This window comes from Daphnia magna, linkage group LG8 (assembly GCF_020631705.1).
Source record: "Daphnia magna isolate NIES linkage group LG8, ASM2063170v1.1, whole genome shotgun sequence".
Lineage (NCBI taxonomy): Eukaryota > Metazoa > Arthropoda > Branchiopoda > Diplostraca > Daphniidae > Daphnia > Daphnia magna.
This window is the reverse complement of record NC_059189.1, coordinates 10390119-10403655: the sequence shown is the minus strand read 5'-3', so window position 1 is coordinate 10403655 and position 13537 is coordinate 10390119. Positions and strand designations below refer to the sequence as shown.

The 13537-nt window shown below is 33.7% G+C and overlaps 1 long non-coding RNA gene across 5 annotated transcripts; it reads right to left on the bottom strand.

Moving 5' to 3' along the window:
- Positions 1 to 507: 507 nt before the first annotated feature.
- On the bottom strand, positions 508 to 2818 carry LOC116929217. 5 transcript variants are annotated; one of them, XR_006650730.1, is made up of 8 exons: positions 2651 to 2818; positions 1721 to 2039; positions 1518 to 1654; positions 1336 to 1423; positions 1204 to 1275; positions 1052 to 1138; positions 910 to 991; positions 508 to 816 (listed from the first exon to the last, which is right to left on the bottom strand). It is a non-coding gene; the product is annotated as an uncharacterized LOC116929217 (long non-coding RNA). The 5 variants fall into 5 exon arrangements; XR_006650729.1 differs by having other exon boundaries at positions 1336 to 1459; positions 1518 to 1618; positions 1686 to 2039; positions 2651 to 2799; XR_006650726.1 differs by having other exon boundaries at positions 1336 to 1459; positions 2651 to 2795.
- Positions 2819 to 13537: the final 10719 nt, after the last annotated feature.

The window sequence follows — 13537 nt, the reverse complement described above, 5'->3', positions numbered from 1 at the left end:
ACCCACTTTTTTTGACAAGTGACTGCATTCTATAGTTGTATAGAACAAAGAAAAAAATGTATTCACTGATGTTTCACTGATGTTGAAATCTATTGAAATAAGTACTCTTGAGATGGCTGGACTCTAAAGTGAAATAGGCTGGAAAACAAAAATCAAATTCATCTTTGATTGGATTAAATTAACAAGATGAAAAAAAAAAACAAAAGAAATAAAAATTTATTTTTTTTATTGTCCCACCCTCCCAACAACACCACTATTTACCGACAAAATAAGTATATATACAAATACATACACAAACAGCAAACACTTAAAAATTACCCTCCAGGCCACGCAACCCGTAGGTTGCTTAAACTACGGTAACTACGCATCGCGTCATAAGGATCGCGAACAAGGTGGGTCTTGTCCGAAGACAAGTCCGGGCTGACACGGTGACGGAATCCGTTACAGGGAATGCACACCCTCAGGAATCCGCCACCGCATCGAAAAAGAGAAGTCCCTACTGGTGCATTGCCTAAGGCGCCTTGCGGCGAAGGCCATTGCGGCCGGTCCCTACAAGCTAAAAAAAAATGGGACGCAAACGGGGTGGCAGCCAACGGGTTAACTTAAACATTACAATGCAAAATAAAACAATACCAGGGCGACGATCCACGGTGAACTCTACGTGAAAAGCGAAGGCGAAGCCGGCAACGAGGTGATGGCGTAGAAAAAGACGGCCAAGACGACGACGAGACGGAGATGAAGGCGAACCCGTCAACGAAGACAGCGATGAGGTGAAGGCGTAGACAACCACGACAGGAAGACGAAAAAAATGTAGTTCTAAATAGATTAAATGAGGCAAAAAAGAAGTAAGCGATTTTATGCGGAAAATGGCATTTGTCTGACAAAACGATGAAAGACATATTAACTTACGCGTGTGGTGCACTGGGGGGCGAAACTAGCGAAATTGTCGAAACAGCAGTGTTGTACCAAAGGAAGATGAATATTTGCAGTCCTATCACAGAATTTTATGTCACAACACAACAATGCTCAATAACGTGGAAACTTAAAATACCAAAAAATGGAGATGGTGTTAACGCCTATCCATGTTAGCTGGCTAAGTAATGGTGAGAAGAACAGCAGGATTAACAATGACAAGTTTCTGTTTATACAACACAGATTTATATGTAAAAATGAGAAATCCAATAGTCAACCAAATGAAAATACCATGGTAATCCAATGAAGATGAACCTTATTTCATGTTGGCTTTCGGCAGATTAAGAAGAGAGGAAGAGAAACCTGTTTAGCAAAAATTTTTACAGATGGGTGTAGTAGAAGATAAGTAATGTTCTGAAATACCACAATGAAGAGCTGAAGTGTATGGATGATGGTTGGCTAATCAGCGAAGCTTGGAAATCTAGATATCTGGGATGCAGAGGGCTGTTGGCTGGCAATGTAAAATAGATGAAGACTCTGTCATTGACTAACAAGAGAACACATCACTAAGCTTAAACACAAGGCTTGAGGTCCATTAACAGTACTTGAACTGGATGGTGATCTTCCTGTAAGGAATACTGGCCTTCTTAAAGTGTCAGGATTCCTTGTTTTACATTGATAGCAGGAATGCAGGCTTCTGGCATACCTGACAAGGTGAAACACCACCACATTCAAAAACAATCTATTTCAAGGGTTTCGCTTTCAATACATACCCAACGATAGCAATATTGAATAGATAACAACATACCGTAAATTTTTTGACGAAATATCCTTTGAAAAACTAAACAGGTAACGTAACAAACACCTATTACATATCACTCGCAATCTTCATTTTAGACGCACTTCAACGCCATCTAGAGTTTACACCTAAAACTCAAAATTATATTTTACTTTGAATGTGGAAATAAGTCCAATACTTGCTTTTAAGTGCTTGAATTTTGCTAATCTCTGATAACTGAATTCCAATTTTAGGCATAGGATCCTAGGAAATCAGCTACTAGTTGCAGCACGAAACATTTGTAGGTAAAACTGTCGTAGCTTGTAGGAAAGCCTGTCTTCCTGCATTCCTGTTGAAAGCAAGAAAAACACGGAATAATAACTACCACACCCTAATGCATGCGAGAAAATTATTAGAAATTGTTAGAACAATATAGTTCATTTTTTACTTTTTGCAGATTCTCACAAAAAATTTCCAGAAGTAATGGAAGTAACCCACATCTCCAGAAATAGTAATCCTATAACAAAACGAGTAGCATTTTCGTGATCCTTATCAAATTTGCAGTTGGAATGACGTGTTTTTAGCAAAAAGTCAGATTTGACCAAAATCACGAATTTTCATGAAATTTTTTCGGGTATTTTGAGCTGAACACATGGAGTCGACCCCAAATTTAACGCGGATCATGAACATGCGAATCGTTTTTTCTGACAGACAAACAAATAAGGAGTTATTTGTCAATTTAAAACCGGAAGTAAAACTGAAAGTTGAAATTCCAGAAATCTAAAAAGTGAGCTTTGTTCTCCTTTAAATGGTTAACAAGATTTTGATAGTTGTAAAAGTAAACTATTGTTAATAAAAGATCTGCGGTGTTTTTAAAGTTCTAAAAGTACAATTTCAGTTCTGACACCTAAATAGACTTGAATTGAAAAATTATACATTGAAAACGATTAAGCTCCTTACTTATTTAGTGAAAACCTGCAACCGAAATATAGAGCACTTGTCAAAACAATGTTTCGGGTTCTAGTAGTATCTAGCTGGATGCAGCCAGACTGCGTATGGTTGCTCACGATCAATATGGTTCGTCTGCTTACGAACTGTCATGCATGCGTGGATGAAAATGCCACGAGGGATTACAGTTTTATACTTTTATAACCATCCACTGATCCATCTTTTGGTATTCTTCATGGTTAATTAACAAGTATAATCAATAAATCCCCATGAAAAGTGAAGATCACCTCGGGGTTTTAAGAACAAAGATTGAGTGCCACTGCTAGTTCATAGCACAGATTCATTGGGCAAAGCCGTTCAATTTTGTGTATACAGTGTAATTTTTATTGAATTCCAAGAGATGTCCGTTTTTGCAGATTTTGACAAAAGTGGGAAGGCTATACCCTTCCCACTTTTTCATGCGAATTGCACTTTTGTTACGTAAATTTCGTTAATTACTCAGCCCACGGGAAAACTTATACTACTTTTGGAAGGGTATAGCCTTCCCACTTTTGTCAAAATCTGCAAAAACGGACATCTCTTGGAATTCAATAAAAATTACACTGTATACACAAAATTGAACGCTGATTTTGATAGTAGTATAAGTTTTCCCGTGGGCTGAGTAATTAACAAAATTTACGTAACAAAAGTGCAATTGGCGCAACAACTTTTATCTTCCGTTTTCTACCTGAATTTAAAAAACTAGAAGTGCTAGGCAAAAATTAGCCTGATTTTCGGAATTCTCGTTCAATTTTGAGTGGAAATCATGTATTTTTACCTAAATCTAGAATTTAGCCAAAATTGAAAAAGTGGGAAGGGTATAGCCTTCCCACTTTTGTCAAAATCTGCAAAAACGGACATCTCTTGGAATTCAATAAAAATTACACTGTATACACAAAATTGAACGCTGATTTTGATAGTAGTATAAGTTTTCCCGTGGGCTGAGTAATTAACGAAATTTACGTAACAAAAGTGCAATTCGCTTTTATCTTCCGTTTTCTACCTAAATTTAAAAAACTAGAAGTGCTAAGCAAAAATAAACCTGATTTTCGGAATTCTCGTTCAATTTTGAGTGGAAATCATGTATTTTTACCTAAATCTAGAATTTAGCCAAAATTGAAAAAGTGGGAAGGGTATAGCCTTCCCACTTTTGTCAAAATCTGCAAAAACGGACATCTCTTGGAATTCAATAAAAATTACACTGTATACACAAAATTGAACGCTGATTTTGATAGTAGTATAAGTTTTCCCGTGGGCTGAGTAATTAACGAAATTTACGTAACAAAAGTGCAATTGGCGCAACAACTTTTATCTTCCGTTTTCTACCTAAATTAAAAAAACTAGAAGTGCTAGGCAAAAATTAGCCTGATTTTCGGAAATTCTCGTTCAATTTTGAGTGGAAATCATGTATTTTTACCTAAATCTAGAATTTAGCCAAAATTGAAAAAGTGGGAAGGGTATAGCCTTCCCACTTTTGTCAAAATCTGCAAAAACGGACATCTCTTGGAATTCAATAAAAATTACACTGTATACACAAAATTGAACGCTGATTTTGATAGTAGTATAAGTTTTCCCGTGGGCTGAGTAATTAACGAAATTTACGTAACAAAAGTGCAATTGCGCAAATTTTATCTTCCGTTTTCTACCTAAATTTAAAAAACTAGAAGTGCTAGGCAAAAATTAGCCTGATTTTCGGAATTCTCGTTCAATTTTGAGTGGAAATCATGTATTTTTACCTAAATCTAGAATTTAGCCAAAATTGAAAAAGTGGGAAGGGTATAGCCTTCCCACTTTTGTCAAAATCTGCAAAAACGGACATCTCTTGGAATTCAATAAAAATTACACTGTATACACAAAATTGAACGCTGATTTTGATAGTAGTATAAGTTTTCCCGTGGGCTGAGTAATTAACGAAATTTACGTAACAAAAGTGCAATTGGCGCAACAACTTTTATCTTCCGTTTTCTACCTAAATTTAAAAAACTAGAAGTGCTAGGCAAAAATTAGCCTGATTTTCGGAATTCTCGTTCAATTTTGAGTGGAAATCATGTATTTTTACCTAAATCTAGAATTTAGCCAAAATTGAAAAAGTGGGAAGGGTATAGCCTTCCCACTTTTGTCAAAATCTGCAAAAACGGACATCTCTTGGAATTCAATAAAAATTACACTGTATACACAAAATTGAACGCTGATTTTGATAGTAGTATAAGTTTTCCCGTGGGCTGAGTAATTAACGAAATTTACGTAACAAAAGTGCAATTCGCAAATTTTATCTTCCGTTTTCTACCTAAATTAAAAAAACTAGAAGTGCTAGGCAAAAATTAGCCTGATTTTCGGAAATCTCGTTCAATTTTGAGTGGAAATCATGTATTTTTACCTAAATCTAGAATTTAGCCAAAATTGAAAAAGTGGGAAGGGTATAGCCTTCCCACTTTTGTCAAAATCTGCAAAAACGGACATCTCTTGGAATTCAATAAAAATTACACTGTATACACAAAATTGAACGCTGATTTTGATAGTAGTATAAGTTTTCCCGTGGGCTGAGTAATTAACGAAATTTACGTAACAAAAGTGCAATTGGCGCAACAACTTTTATCTTCCGTTTTCTACCTAAATTAAAAAAACTAGAAGTGCTAGGCAAAAATTAGCCTGATTTTCGGAATTCTCGTTCAATTTTGAGTGGAAATCATGTATTTTTACCTAAATCTAGAATTTAGCCAAAATTGAAAAAGTGGGAAGGGTATAGCCTTCCCACTTTTGTCAAAATCTGCAAAAACGGACATCTCTTGGAATTCAATAAAAATTACACTGTATACACAAAATTGAACGCTGATTTTGATAGTAGTATAAGTTTTCCCGTGGGCTGAGTAATTAACGAAATTTACGTAACAAAAGTGCAATTGGCGCAACAACTTTTATCTTCCGTTTTCTACCTAAATTAAAAAAACTAGAAGTGCTAGGCAAAAATTAGCCTGATTTTCGGAATTCTCGTTCAATTTTGAGTGGAAATCATGTATTTTTACCTAAATCTAGAATTTAGCCAAAATTGAAAAAGTGGGAAGGGTATAGCCTTCCCACTTTTGTCAAAATCTGCAAAAACGGACATCTCTTGGAATTCAATAAAAATTACACTGTATACACAAAATTGAACGCTGATTTTGATAGTAGTATAAGTTTTCCCGTGGGCTGAGTAATTAACGAAATTTACGTAACAAAAGTGCAATTGGCGCAAATTTTATCTTCCGTTTTCTACCTAAATTAAAAAAAACTAGAAGTGCTAGGCAAAAATTAGCCTGATTTTCGGAATTCTCGTTCAATTTTGAGTGGAAATCATGTATTTTTACCTAAATCTAGAATTTAGCCAAAATTGAAAAAGTGGGAAGGGTATAGCCTTCCCACTTTTGTCAAAATCTGCAAAAACGGACATCTCTTGGAATTCAATAAAAATTACACTGTATACACAAAATTGAACGCTGATTTTGATAGTAGTATAAGTTTTCCCGTGGGCTGAGTAATTAACGAAATTTACGTAACAAAAGTGCAATTCGCTTTTATCTTCCGTTTTCTACCTAAATTTAAAAAACTAGAAGTGCTAGGCAAAAATAAACCTGATTTTCGGAATTCTCGTTCAATTTTGAGTGGAAATCATGTATTTTTACCTAAATCTAGAATTTAGCCAAAATTGAAAAAGTGGGAAGGGTATAGCCTTCCCACTTTTGTCAAAATCTGCAAAAACGGACATCTCTTGGAATTCAATAAAAATTACACTGTATACACAAAATTGAACGCTGATTTTGATAGTAGTATAAGTTTTCCCGTGGGCTGAGTAATTAACGAAATTTACGTAACAAAAGTGCAATTGGCGCAACAACTTTTATCTTCCGTTTTCTACCTAAATTTAAAAAACTAGAAGTGCTAGGGAAAAATTAACCTGATTTTCGGAATTCTCGTTCAATTTTGAGTGGAAATCATGTATTTTTACCTAAATCTAGAATTTAGCCAAAATTGAAAAAGTGGGAAGGGTATAGCCTTCCCACTTTTGTCAAAATCTGCAAAAACGGACATCTCTTGGAATTCAATAAAAATTACACTGTATACACAAAATTGAACGCTGATTTTGATAGTAGTATAAGTTTTCCCGTGGGCTGAGTAATTAACGAAATTTACGTAACAAAAGTGCAATTCGCTTTTATCTTCCGTTTTCTACCTAAATTTAAAAAACTAGAAGTGCTAAGCAAAAATAAACCTGATTTTCGGAATTCTCGTTCAATTTTGAGTGGAAATCATGTATTTTTACCTAAATCTAGAATTTAGCCAAAATTGAAAAAGTGGGAAGGGTATAGCCTTCCCACTTTTGTCAAAATCTGCAAAAACGGACATCTCTTGGAATTCAATAAAAATTACACTGTATACACAAAATTGAACGCTGATTTTGATAGTAGTATAAGTTTTCCCGTGGGCTGAGTAATTAACGAAATTTACGTAACAAAAGTGCAATTCGCTTTTATCTTCCGTTTTCTACCTAAATTTAAAAAACTAGAAGTGCTAAGCAAAAATAAACCTGATTTTCGGAATTCTCGTTCAATTTTGAGTGGAAATCATGTATTTTTACCTAAATCTAGAATTTAGCCAAAATTGAAAAAGTGGGAAGGGTATAGCCTTCCCACTTTTGTCAAAATCTGCAAAAACGGACATCTCTTGGAATTCAATAAAAATTACACTGTATACACAAAATTGAACGCTGATTTTGATAGTAGTATAAGTTTTCCCGTGGGCTGAGTAATTAACGAAATTTACGTAACAAAAGTGCAATTCGCTTTTATCTTCCGTTTTCTACCTAAATTTAAAAAACTAGAAGTGCTAAGCAAAAATAAACCTGATTTTCGGAATTCTCGTTCAATTTTGAGTGGAAATCATGTATTTTTACCTAAATCTAGAATTTAGCCAAAATTGAAAAAGTGGGAAGGGTATAGCCTTCCCACTTTTGTCAAAATCTGCAAAAACGGACATCTCTTGGAATTCAATAAAAATTACACTGTATACACAAAATTGAACGCTGATTTTGATAGTAGTATAAGTTTTCCCGTGGGCTGAGTAATTAACGAAATTTACGTAACAAAAGTGCAATTCGCTTTTATCTTCCGTTTTCTACCTAAATTTAAAAAACTAGAAGTGCTAAGCAAAAATAAACCTGATTTTCGGAATTCTCGTTCAATTTTGAGTGGAAATCATGTATTTTTACCTAAATCTAGAATTTAGCCAAAATTGAAAAAGTGGGAAGGGTATAGCCTTCCCACTTTTGTCAAAATCTGCAAAAACGGACATCTCTTGGAATTCAATAAAAATTACACTGTATACACAAAATTGAACGCTGATTTTGATAGTAGTATAAGTTTTCCCGTGGGCTGAGTAATTAACGAAATTTACGTAACAAAAGTGCAATTGGCGCAACAACTTTTATCTTCCGTTTTCTACCTAAATTAAAAAAACTAGAAGTGCTAGGCAAAAATTAAGCCTGATTTTCGGAATTCTCGTTCAATTTTGAGTGGAAATCATGTATTTTTACCTAAATCTAGAATTTAGCCAAAATTGAAAAAGTGGGAAGGGTATAGCCTTCCCACTTTTGTCAAAATCTGCAAAAACGGACATCTCTTGGAATTCAATAAAAATTACACTGTATACACAAAATTGAACGCTGATTTTGATAGTAGTATAAGTTTTCCCGTGGGCTAAGTAATTAACGAAATTTACGTAACAAAAGTGCAATTCGCTTTTATCTTCCGTTTTCTACCTAAATTTAAAAAACTAGAAGTGCTAGGCAAAAATAAACCTGATTTTCGGAATTCTCGTTCAATTTTGAGTGGAAATCATGTATTTTTACCTAAATCTAGAATTTAGCCAAAATTGAAAAAGTGGGAAGGGTATAGCCTTCCCACTTTTGTCAAAATCTGCAAAAACGGACATCTCTTGGAATTCAATAAAAATTACACTGTATACACAAAATTGAACGCTGATTTTGATAGTAGTATAAGTTTTCCCGTGGGCTGAGTAATTAACGAAATTTACGTAACAAAAGTGCAATTCGCTTTTATCTTCCGTTTTCTACCTAAATTTAAAAAACTAGAAGTGCTAAGCAAAAATAAACCTGATTTTCGGAATTCTCGTTCAATTTTGAGTGGAAATCATGTATTTTTACCTAAATCTAGAATTTAGCCAAAATTGAAAAAGTGGGAAGGGTATAGCCTTCCCACTTTTGTCAAAATCTGCAAAAACGGACATCTCTTGGAATTCAATAAAAATTACACTGTATACACAAAATTGAACGCTGATTTTGATAGTAGTATAAGTTTTCCCGTGGGCTGAGTAATTAACGAAATTTACGTAACAAAAGTGCAATTCGCATTTTATCTTCCGTTTTCTACCTAAATTTAAAAAACTAGAAGTGCTAAGGCAAAAATAAACCTGATTTTCGGAATTCTCGTTCAATTTTGAGTGGAAATCATGTATTTTTACCTAAATCTAGAATTTGGAAAGGGGCCCCCCCCCTTTTCAAAATCTGCAAAAACGGACATCTCTTGAATTCAATAAAAATTACACTGTATACACAAAATTGAACGTGATTTTGATAGTAGTATAAATTTTCCCGTGGGCTGAGTAATTAACGAAATTTACGTAACAAAAGTGCAATTGCGCTTTTATCTTCCGTTTTCTACCTAAATTTAAAAAACTAGAAGTGCTAGGCAAAAATAAACCTATTTTCGGAATTCTCGTTCAATTTTGAGTGGAAATCATGTATTTTTACCTAAATCTAGAATTTAGCCAAAATTGAAAAAGTGGGAAGGGTATAGCCTTCCCACTTTTGTCAAAATCTGCAAAAACGGACATCTCTTGGAATTCAATAAAAATTACACTGTATACACAAAATTGAACGCTGATTTTGATAGTAGTATAAGTTTTCCCGTGGGCTGAGTAATTAACGAAATTTACGTAACAAAAGTGCAATTGCGCAACAATTTTATCTTCCGTTTTCTACCTAAATTTAAAAAACTAGAAGTGCTAAGCAAAAATAAACCTGATTTTCGGAATTCTCGTTCAATTTTGAGTGGAAATCATGTATTTTTACCTAAATCTAGAATTTAGCCAAAATTGAAAAAGTGGGAAGGGTATAGCCTTCCCACTTTTGTCAAAATCTGCAAAAACGGACATCTCTTGGAATTCAATAAAAATTACACTGTATACACAAAATTGAACGCTGATTTTGATAGTAGTATAAGTTTTCCCGTGGGCTGAGTAATTAACGAAATTTACGTAACAAAAGTGCAATTGGCGCAACAACTTTTATCTTCCGTTTTCTACCTAAATTTAAAAAACTAGAAGTGCTAGGCAAAAAATAAACCTGATTTTCGGAATTCTCGTTCAATTTTGAGTGGAAATCATGTATTTTTACCTAAATCTAGAATTTAGCCAAAATTGAAAAAGTGGGAAGGGTATAGCCTTCCCACTTTTGTCAAAATCTGCAAAAACGGACATCTCTTGGAATTCAATAAAAATTACACTGTATACACAAAATTGAACGCTGATTTTGATAGTAGTATAAGTTTTCCCGTGGGCTAAGTAATTAACGAAATTTACGTAACAAAAGTGCAATTCGCTTTTATCTTCCGTTTTCTACCTAAATTTAAAAAACTAGAAGTGCTAGGCAAAAATAAACCTGATTTTCGGAATTCTCGTTCAATTTTGAGTGGAAATCATGTATTTTTACCTAAATCTAGAATTTAGCCAAAATTGAAAAAGTGGGAAGGGTATAGCCTTCCCACTTTTGTCAAAATCTGCAAAAACGGACATCTCTTGGAATTCAATAAAAATTACACTGTATACACAAAATTGAACGCTGATTTTGATAGTAGTATAAGTTTTCCCGTGGGCTGAGTAATTAACGAAATTTACGTAACAAAAGTGCAATTCGCTTTTATCTTCCGTTTTCTACCTAAATTTAAAAAACTAGAAGTGCTAGGCAAAAATTAAACCTGATTTTCGGAATTCTCGTTCAATTTTGAGTGGAAATCATGTATTTTTACCTAAATCTAGAATTTAGCCAAAATTGAAAAAGTGGGAAGGGTATAGCCTTCCCACTTTTGTCAAAATCTGCAAAAACGGACATCTCTTGGAATTCAATAAAAATTACACTGTATACACAAAATTGAACGCTGATTTTGATAGTAGTATAAGTTTTCCCGTGGGCTGAGTAATTAACGAAATTTACGTAACAAAAGTGCAATTCGCTTTTATCTTCCGTTTTCTACCTAAATTTAAAAAACTAGAAGTGCTAAGCAAAAATAAACCTGATTTTCGGAATTCTCGTTCAATTTTGAGTGGAAATCATGTATTTTTACCTAAATCTAGAATTTAGCCAAAATTGAAAAAGTGGGAAGGGTATAGCCTTCCCACTTTTGTCAAAATCTGCAAAAACGGACATCTCTTGGAATTCAATAAAAATTACACTGTATACACAAAATTGAACGCTGATTTTGATAGTAGTATAAGTTTTCCCGTGGGCTGAGTAATTAACGAAATTTACGTAACAAAAGTGCAATTCGCTTTTATCTTCCGTTTTCTACCTAAATTTAAAAAACCAGAAGTGCTAAGCAAAAATAAACCTGATTTTCGGAATTCTCGTTCAATTTTGAGTGGAAATCAAGTATTTTTACCTAAATCTAGAATTTAGCCAAAATTGAAAAAGTGGGAAGGGTATAGCCTTCCCACTTTTGTCAAAATCTGCAAAAACGGACATCTCTTGGAATTCAATAAAAATTACACTGTATACACAAAATTGAACGCTGATTTTGATAGTAGTATAAGTTTTCCCGTGGGCTGAGTAATTAACGAAATTTACGTAACAAAAGTGCAATTGGCGCAACAACTTTTATCTTCCGTTTTCTACCTAAATTAAAAAAACTAGAAGTGCTAGGCAAAAATTAGCCTGATTTTCGGAATTCTCGTTCAATTTTGAGTGGAAATCATGTATTTTTACCTAAATCTAGAATTTAGCCAAAATTGAAAAAGTGGGAAGGGTATAGCCTTCCCACTTTTGTCAAAATCTGCAAAAACGGACATCTCTTGGAATTCAATAAAAATTACACTGTATACACAAAATTGAACGCTGATTTTGATAGTAGTATAAGTTTTCCCGTGGGCTAAGTAATTAACGAAATTTACGTAACAAAAGTGCAATTCGCTTTTATCTTCCGTTTTCTACCTAAATTTAAAAAACTAGAAGTGCTAGGCAAAAATAAACCTGATTTTCGGAATTCTCGTTCAATTTTGAGTGGAAATCATGTATTTTTACCTAAATCTAGAATTTAGCCAAAATTGAAAAAGTGGGAAGGGTATAGCCTTCCCACTTTTGTCAAAATCTGCAAAAACGGACATCTCTTGGAATTCAATAAAAATTACACTGTATACACAAAATTGAACGCTGATTTTGATAGTAGTATAAGTTTTCCCGTGGGCTGAGTAATTAACGAAATTTACGTAACAAAAGTGCAATTCGCTTTTATCTTCCGTTTTCTACCTAAATTTAAAAAACTAGAAGTGCTAAGCAAAAATAAACCTGATTTTCGGAATTCTCGTTCAATTTTGAGTGGAAATCATGTATTTTTACCTAAATCTAGAATTTAGCCAAAATTGAAAAAGTGGGAAGGGTATAGCCTTCCCACTTTTGTCAAAATCTGCAAAAACGGACATCTCTTGGAATTCAATAAAAATTACACTGTATACACAAAATTGAACGCTGATTTTGATAGTAGTATAAGTTTTCCCGTGGGCTGAGTAATTAACGAAATTTACGTAACAAAAGTGCAATTGGCGCAACAACTTTTATCTTCCGTTTTCTACCTAAATTAAAAAAACTAGAAGTGCTAGGCAAAAATAAACCTGATTTTCGGAATTCTCGTTCAATTTTGAGTGGAAATCATGTATTTTTACCTAAATCTAGAATTTAGCCAAAATTGAAAAAGTGGGAAGGGTATAGCCTTCCCACTTTTGTCAAAATCTGCAAAAACGGACATCTCTTGGAATTCAATAAAAATTACACTGTATACACAAAATTGAACGCTGATTTTGATAGTAGTATAAGTTTTCCCGTGGGCTAAGTAATTAACGAAATTTACGTAACAAAAGTGCAATTGGCGCAATTTTATCTTCCGTTTTCTACCTAAATTTAAAAAACTAGAAGTGCTAGGCAAAAATAAACCTGATTTTCGGAATTCTCGTTCAATTTTGAGTGGAAATCATGTATTTTTACCTAAATCTAGAATTTAGCCAAAATTGAAAAAGTGGGAAGGGTATAGCCTTCCCACTTTTGTCAAAATCTGCAAAAACGGACATCTCTTGGAATTCAATAAAAATTACACTGTATACACAAAATTGAACGCTGATTTTGATAGTAGTATAAGTTTTCCCGTGGGCTGAGTAATTAACGAAATTTACGTAACAAAAGTGCAATTCGCTTTTATCTTCCGTTTTCTACCTAAATTTAAAAAACTAGAAGTGCTAAGCAAAAATAAACCTGATTTTCGGAATTCTCGTTCAATTTTGAGTGGAAATCATGTATTTTTACCTAAATCTAGAATTTAGCCAAAATTGAAAAAGTGGGAAGGGTATAGCCTTCCCACTTTTGTCAAAATCTGCAAAAACGGACATCTCTTGGAATTCAATAAAAATTACACTGTATACACAAAATTGAACGCTGATTTTGATAGTAGTATAAGTTTTCCCGTGGGCTGAGTAATTAACGAAATTTACGTAACAAAAGTGCAATTCGCTTTTATCTTCCGTTTTCTACCTAAATTTAAAAAACTA